The sequence below is a fragment of the Gobio gobio genome (assembly GCF_949357685.1).
Source record: "Gobio gobio genome assembly, chromosome: 15".
In the NCBI taxonomy this organism is placed as follows: Eukaryota; Metazoa; Chordata; class Actinopteri; order Cypriniformes; family Gobionidae; genus Gobio; species Gobio gobio.
The window spans coordinates 28,994,264-29,001,640 of NC_137108.1; the positions used below are offsets into that span (position 1 = coordinate 28,994,264).

The 7,377-nt window shown below is 37.6% G+C and overlaps 1 protein-coding gene across 5 annotated transcripts in view; it reads right to left on the reverse strand.

Moving 5' to 3' along the window:
* Positions 1–6,741, reverse strand: part of arhgef1 (Rho guanine nucleotide exchange factor (GEF) 1) — a 49,108-nt gene extending 42,367 nt beyond the window's left edge. For all 5 annotated transcript variants that reach the window (XM_079837975.1, XM_079837973.1, XM_079837974.1 and 2 more), the window contains exon 1: positions 6,418–6,741. The gene's annotated coding sequence lies outside the window, so the exon portion shown is untranslated. The remainder of the gene's footprint in view (positions 1–6,417) is intronic.
* Positions 6,742–7,377: the final 636 nt, after the last annotated feature.

Below are 7,377 nucleotides of genomic sequence, written 5' to 3' on the forward strand. Positions count from 1 at the left end.
AATCAAAATTTATTTAGTAAATCTGTCCTTCATTCTATACTTAAAAAAAAAATGAATCAATTTTAAATAAAAGTAATTAGTTACAATTAAATTAAAATGTAGAAACAACAAATGTAGACAGACTAGATGTAAATATATGCTTATTACTGTTTATTTCTATTTTTATGATTATTTAATATCTTGCCTTGTGGAGAGAGGGTTTTTGTTGTCTTATTTCGTTGTTTCATTTTGTTTTTGCGTTTTTGTAAAAAATGAAAACCATAAATAAAATATTTTTAAAAAAATGTTATAAGAAAACGCTTAACGTGGCTTGATGTACTAAGACAGTGTTACAGACATCCCAACCTGAAAAAAGTCATTTCAGGGAGGTAAGCCCGCCCACACTGACAATTGATTGGTTGACTTACCGAAACAAGCCAATCAGGATGCTCTCCGTCTTACATGTGCTTCATTAGGTGCACACTAGCACACACACGCAAGGTCTCTCGCTCTCTCTCCGTGCGCGCGTGCACAGTTTGCGGTTAATTTTTACCTCTTACCGCTACACATCTGACTCCGTTTAGGTCTGCTCTGCCGTCTTGTTACACGTCAGTAACAGCGAAACATGGCCAATGAGGGAGAGGAGAGAAGTGGAGATTTATGATTGATTGGTTAGTGTTTTGTTATTGTGCGAGTGTGACAAGCTCTGGTGCGACCAATAACGCGTGAACGCAGCATGATCTGAGGGAAATACACGGAAGTGAATCGCCAACATTAAGAAATGAGATCACATTTATGTTTGAATCGAGATCATGATTTTTTTTCGATTAATCGTGCAGCCCTACTTCATTCTGTCTTCTTTATTAGCTATCCATATCCTTGTATCAATAGGCCCTAGTCATTTTACTTTTCATATAAAGACATATCCCTCAATTATACCTTCTCTTTAAGACTCTGCATCTCTGTCACTATTTCTTTCCTTTTAGCTTTACATTTTCCACTTATGTCACAAGTAACTTGTTCACATACCTTTGCATCTGGATAAGGTTCAAGTGTCCGCACACACCTTTGCTTCCTAATAAAATACAACCACAATTCACACTGCGAACACATCCACTGACAACTTCCACAAACATACCTCCCACCCAGACATACGCCACTACTATTACTCATGGCAAGACATAGGGTTCTTTGTTAATGGGTCAGAGAACACCAACGGTTTCTGTTGCCTCAGCAAAGCATGCCAAAAACATCACATTACACGTATGCACATCCCCAGTACACTGTGAGAGCTTTGTCACTGCATAAACACACAAACAGAAGACACTTTTCTACTTTTTGCACTGGCCTTCTGACGTCTCATTTTAAGTGGAAATTTGCAAACTCAACTAACCAGAAACCCAAATTATCTCATTTAAAGCTAAATTCAACAACTTTGTATTCTTCTGCAACAAGAAACTAAATGGCTGTGTTCACAGTTTCTCACCTGCTGCACAGACATCCATGCATAAACAAACTTACAAGGATTTGTCCCATCATTTTTTCAAGACAGATCTTTTCATATAAAAAATTTAAACAGCGTTGTGTGCCTTGAGGCTCAGTTCACTGTTGTTTCCACATGTACGGAAAAAAATGTGTATATACACTATATTGCCGAAAGCATTGGGACACCCCTCCAAATCATTGAATTCAGGTGTTCCAATCACTTTCATGGCCCCGGGTATATAAAATCAAGCACCTAGGCATGAAGACTGCTTCTCCAAACATTTGTTAAAGAATGGGTCTCCCTTCAGATTAGCTCAAGAACAGTGTGTAGAGAGCTTCATGGAATGTGTTTCTATGGGAGCAGCTGCATCCAAGCCTTACATTACCAAGTGCAATGCAAAGCGTCGGATGCAGTGGTGTAAAGCACGCCTCTGCTGGACTCTAGAACAGTGGAGACGTGTTCTCTGGAGTGACGAATCACGCTTCTCTGTCTGGAACTCTTAAAGCACACTCCTAAACCTTGTGGAAAGCCTTCCCAGAAGAGTTGAAGCTGTTATAGCTGCAAATGGTGGGCCAACTCCATATTAAACCCTACAGATTAAGAATGGGATGTCATTAAAGTTCATGTGCGTGTAAAGGCAGGCGTCCCAAAACTTTTTGCCAGGTACTGTTGGTCTAAAAGTAATATTAACAAGAAACTATCAAGAAACAGCCTACTGAAACTAAATGAAATGGTCTGCATTCCTTCAAAAGAAAGAGTCAGTAGCGACAGTCTTGACAAGATTGAACTTGCCTCTCTGTATGAAAGTCACAGAGAGAGAGAGCGAGAGAGCGAAAGAGAGGAGCAATGTCAGGACAGGAAGAGGAAGTGGTAAGGCACCCCCATTGTTTCAGTTATTATCCACTCAAATGACAAATCTGGGAGAAAAGCACTTTACACCAACTTATTGCACGGTGTACAGGTGCTACAGTGGTAATGTGATGCCCAAGCCTTGAAATACCGGCAGTGCCACAGTATTTTCAAAACGGTAGTACGATGATGCATGGTACGAGTATTCTCATGCTATACATGCTTCAAATGCAATACTCAAGATGAACTCATTGGCATGTATTTTAGGTGCCATTTACACAGGTCCAGTGACAGAGCACAATGGAATAAAACACAATGCAAGAATTTGACAGCATCTTAAAAGGCAAAGAGAAAATACAAGAGAAATATAAAAATGTGAAAGTAATGATGAGTTCACTTGACTTTTGAGAGATTGATGGTCATTTGTAGTGCGATACTACTTGGTATTGACAAACCTATGTACTAATCTAAACAGCTGAAGCAACTTATGGGATCATGTCTAAAATATCTCAGGGTAAAAAGTGTTTTTCATACATTAAAGGGTAAGCTCACCCAAAAATGAAAATTCTGTCATTAATTACTTACCCTCATGTCGTTCGACACCCGTAAGACCTCCGTTCATCTTCGGAACACAAATTATATCGATATTTTAGTTGAAATCCGATGGCTCAGAAAGGCCTCCATTGGCACAATGCACTGTACACTCTCAAGACTAAAGACGTCGTTACAAAGTCAATCTCACTACAGTGGTTCTACAATAACTTTATGAAGCGGCGAGAATAGTTTTTGTGCGCAAAAAAACCTAAATAACGTTTTATATAGTGATGACCGATTTCAAAACACAGCATCATGAAGCTTCGAAGCGTTGTGTGAATCAGCGAGTCAAATCATGATTCGGATCGCGTGTCAAACCGTCAAACTGCTGAAATTACGTGACTTTGGCGATCCAAACCGCTGAATCGACTCAATGATTCAACTGTGCCAATGTAGGCCTTTCTGAGCCAGCGAATTTAAACTAAAATATCTTCATTTGTGTTCCGAAGATGAACGGAGGTCTTACGGGTGTCGAACGACATGAGGGTAAGTAATTAATGACAGAATTTTCATTTTTGGGTGAACTAACCCTTAAAGTTTTTTTAAGATTTTTTTTTTATTATAAATTAATACTTTTATTCAGCAAGGATGCATCTTGGATTAATTGAGCAGACGTGACATTTACATTGTTACAAAAGATTTGTATTTCAAATAAATGCTGTTCTTTCTATTCTTTTCTATCCTGAAAAACAGTATGAAGGTTTCCACAAAAATATTAAGCAGCACAACTGTTCAACATTGATAATATTAATAAGAAATGTTTCTGGAGAAGCAAATCAGAATTTTAGAATGATTTTTGAAGGATCACACGTCACATTGAAGAGTGGATGTGGATGCTGAAAATTCAGATTTGCTATCACAAAAATACATTACCTTTTAAAATATATTAAAATAGAAAAGAAGCATTTTAAATGGATAGAATACCTCAAAATCTTACTTTTTTTGACTGTATTTTTGATCAAATAAATGCAGTCATGGTGAACAACACATTGAAAAAACAAAAACTGAAAAACAATTGTTTTTTTTATTACAGGGCCCATACAGTATTGTATTTTAATAATTGATATTGCAGTGAGTGTGATTTCACCAAGTATAACATGTTCCTGTATCAATATTTTTGTTGATCCTGGAACAACATTCCAATCAACCAACCCGATTTTGAGGGACAAGTTTACAGTTTATGTTAGTTTAGGCTTTCAACCAGGGTTAGGTTCTTCTACATTAGTGTTATTCACATCATTTCCCTCTGATTTCAGGGATAAGTTATGGGTACTAGGTAGGGATATGGTTAGGACTACATTTTCAGACAGTCTTACTTGGCAAAATCACGGTGACCTATTGCACACATTGCACAGAAAAGAGGATGATTGTACAGATTCTAGATTAGAATGCTTGCTTTGAGAATTTTAATACAAATTAGTTTGAATCTTGCAGATCGTGTACATAGCCAATTCAACTGGCTTTCGTGACAGCATAATCATTCCAGCTTTTCCACTGAACTACAGTAATTAGGAACCTCTTTGTGATGGGTTGTACCATCCAAGCCAAAAAGGCCTAAAGCTCTTTATTGTTGACCTAAAACTTTTTTTGCGACTAAGTAACTGTGTTGTCTTCCTGTTTTTCCATTATGATCTACTACAGTAACGTAACCACAAACAGCTACAACAACAACGCTTGTGTTTGGCCATTCCATGTGTTAGTCCTATAACAAAATAATCTGAACAGACTCTTAAAGGATTATACATTATACAGTGGTGCATTTTAGTCTAAATAATAATCTGAGTATTTTAAAAAGCAACAACATCAAGAAAACAAGCAATGAGAATGTTTACATAAAACAACAGTGGGATGAAACCCGAGTACTATCAGCTGACAGAGAAATACCGGCAGGTTAACTGATGACTGCAATTTCTCTTCAAATGCATCCAATAAATATGAACAAGGCTCACTCCATGAAGGTTACACTAATCTAATCCCAGTTCACTCTAGCTGTCAGATGGTCGTAGCTAAGAACTACATCAAGACTAACGATGCTTCTTAAGTGCTCCTTGCCCAAAAATGTAATGGACTACAGTGGTTTTCTACACAACGAATTACCTGGAAGCCAAACATAAAATGTAAACAATGGCTTACATCAATTTACCTTGACATTCGCTTATATAACGCCTGCAAAAACAAACCGAGTCTGAAGTTAAAGATACTTTATGTATGGACAAGTGCTACAATTTGTACTCAGTTTATTCAGTAGCCTATATCAATAAAATTCATAATAAACCCTATTTGTTTCTGCCTGCCAGGGCTTATTATAAACGCATTAAACTGCATGCAATTTCTGGTTCAAATTTGATAGGTTGGGTGGTGTTTCAAGAGTGTAGTTATTTAATATAACAGCACAGGGACAAAGACTGGAGAATGTGAGTAGTGTAAAGTTGAAACAAAGCTAGTTTTGTTTCAAGGAGCAAGTTTTCTAAAAGTTGAAGTTATTGTTTTCTCTCGCGAATAGAAGAGGAACGGGGTGATTTTGCTTGCAGCGATTTGAAGGTTTTTAGAAGTCATTGCAGCATTATTTTCTCTTCAACTGGGTTTCTCTCATCAGTGGCATACAAAACAAGGGGTGGAACAACAGCGCAGTGATTAGCCAGAAGGCCTGGAGCAAGGAGGGGAAATCCACTTAAAAATGCTAATCCAGACCAGGCTTTCAGTTTGTTCGTTGGTTGGAGATACGTAAAAGTTGTTGGTCTGGTTTATTTTGGAACTATTTTATTTGGCGGAGAAGAAATATATAGGCTAGTAGCTACTTGTGTAATGAACTGTTGTATAAAATCAATATGACAATAGTAATCGTGCAGAATTACAGCCGTGCTGATATGCAGTAGCAGCAACATGCTATCGCTCGCTACTCGTGTGATATTACTTAAAATAATACAATTCCTACAAAAATATATCTCAGACTCTTTTCACATGCATGCCTTAGGCTACATGTCTATCACGAACTACAGATAATATAATCAGCTTATTATAAATGTATGAAATTAATTGCATATAGCGCTAACGCCATGTCATTACTCGCCAGGCTGAAATATCAATAACAGCGCAAACGGTGGTTATGTTGACATTGCTTTTGCATGTGCTGCAAACATTTTGTCGAGACATTTGATGTAAAATTGTTTAGCTGTCAAAGATCGGAATCAATTTTATTTGCTCATTCAAAACATCTCGCGGAGAAACTAGATTCAAATATTACCGTCGTTGTTTGTTTGTTGAAAAATAGAGGAGCGGGGTCGACGGAAATATTAGGAATGCTGGCAAAGGTTACATTGTAGCCAAATACAACATTCCTCTCGCCGAGCAAAGCAACTGGCAGGATCGGATCGCTCGCGGATCATGCTAATCAAGCATGCGAAAGCTCCCTCTGATGACAAATCACATCATTGCGCACAAGAAAAATAATAAACTGCCTCAAAATCAAAACAGACCCTGTTATCCAGATGTTTAAGCTTAAAACTTACCTTCTAAAAGGTGAGACGAAGTGTCAAGCGCCTCTGAAAGGCTTCCTGTTCTAAAGTTGTCGTATGTCGTTGGAAAAAAACATTGTACGCGGAAGTGGAGACAAATTCAGCGCGACGTTTGACAGCAGATATAAAAGCAGGACTAAATCATTCTCCTTAATGTGCAGATTATCATTAAATGTGTTCAATAACCCCCAAATGTACTCGACAGAAAGCTATGGGTTTTTTTGAGTTGGAAACGTAACTTTTCGCCGTCCACTGCCTCTTCCTGTGTGACTTGCGACCACCAGAGGCCGAAAGATGTCCAAAAAATCTTTCATGTATGCCCGTATGGTTCCGTTCAGTGTTACACTAAATTTGTTCCCCTCCATTTGTATGACTCTGAGGGCTCTTGAACGCGTGTTCGGCTCCCTGTGGAATTAGCCTACTATTCACGATTTATGAATATGAACCCGAGCCAAGTCAGTCGTTGGGGTGTAGGCCTACATTGCGTGAACTCCACCATATTAGTTTACATTTTGTTCTATTTTTGAAATATACTGCACTCATATAGATTTTGAATGGACAGGAAATATGGCCTATAGGTCCCTAGTTGTTTATTCATCAATTAATTTCAGAAAGGCCGCGAGTTTCGCACCTGACATGAAACTTTTGACAGACAGAAAAAAAAATGAAGGAGTAGCCTCGCCCTATTTTTTATTGGATGCATTTGATCTAAATTCACATAGACCTATTGAATGCCAGAGAAAAACTCACACTTTTACAATTGAATCTCAAGAATATTGTTTATTGCTTTTGAAGATATTACTCTTTGCTCATTTTTTGTTCTAGTCATCCTTTCTGTTTTAAATTTCACAATAAAACAAAGAAAAGCTTTACTGTTAGGTAAATGGTATTTTTTTTCCTTTTCAATGTGTACACACAAATACACAAAGTTCTATGTACAGATGAAATCTCCTT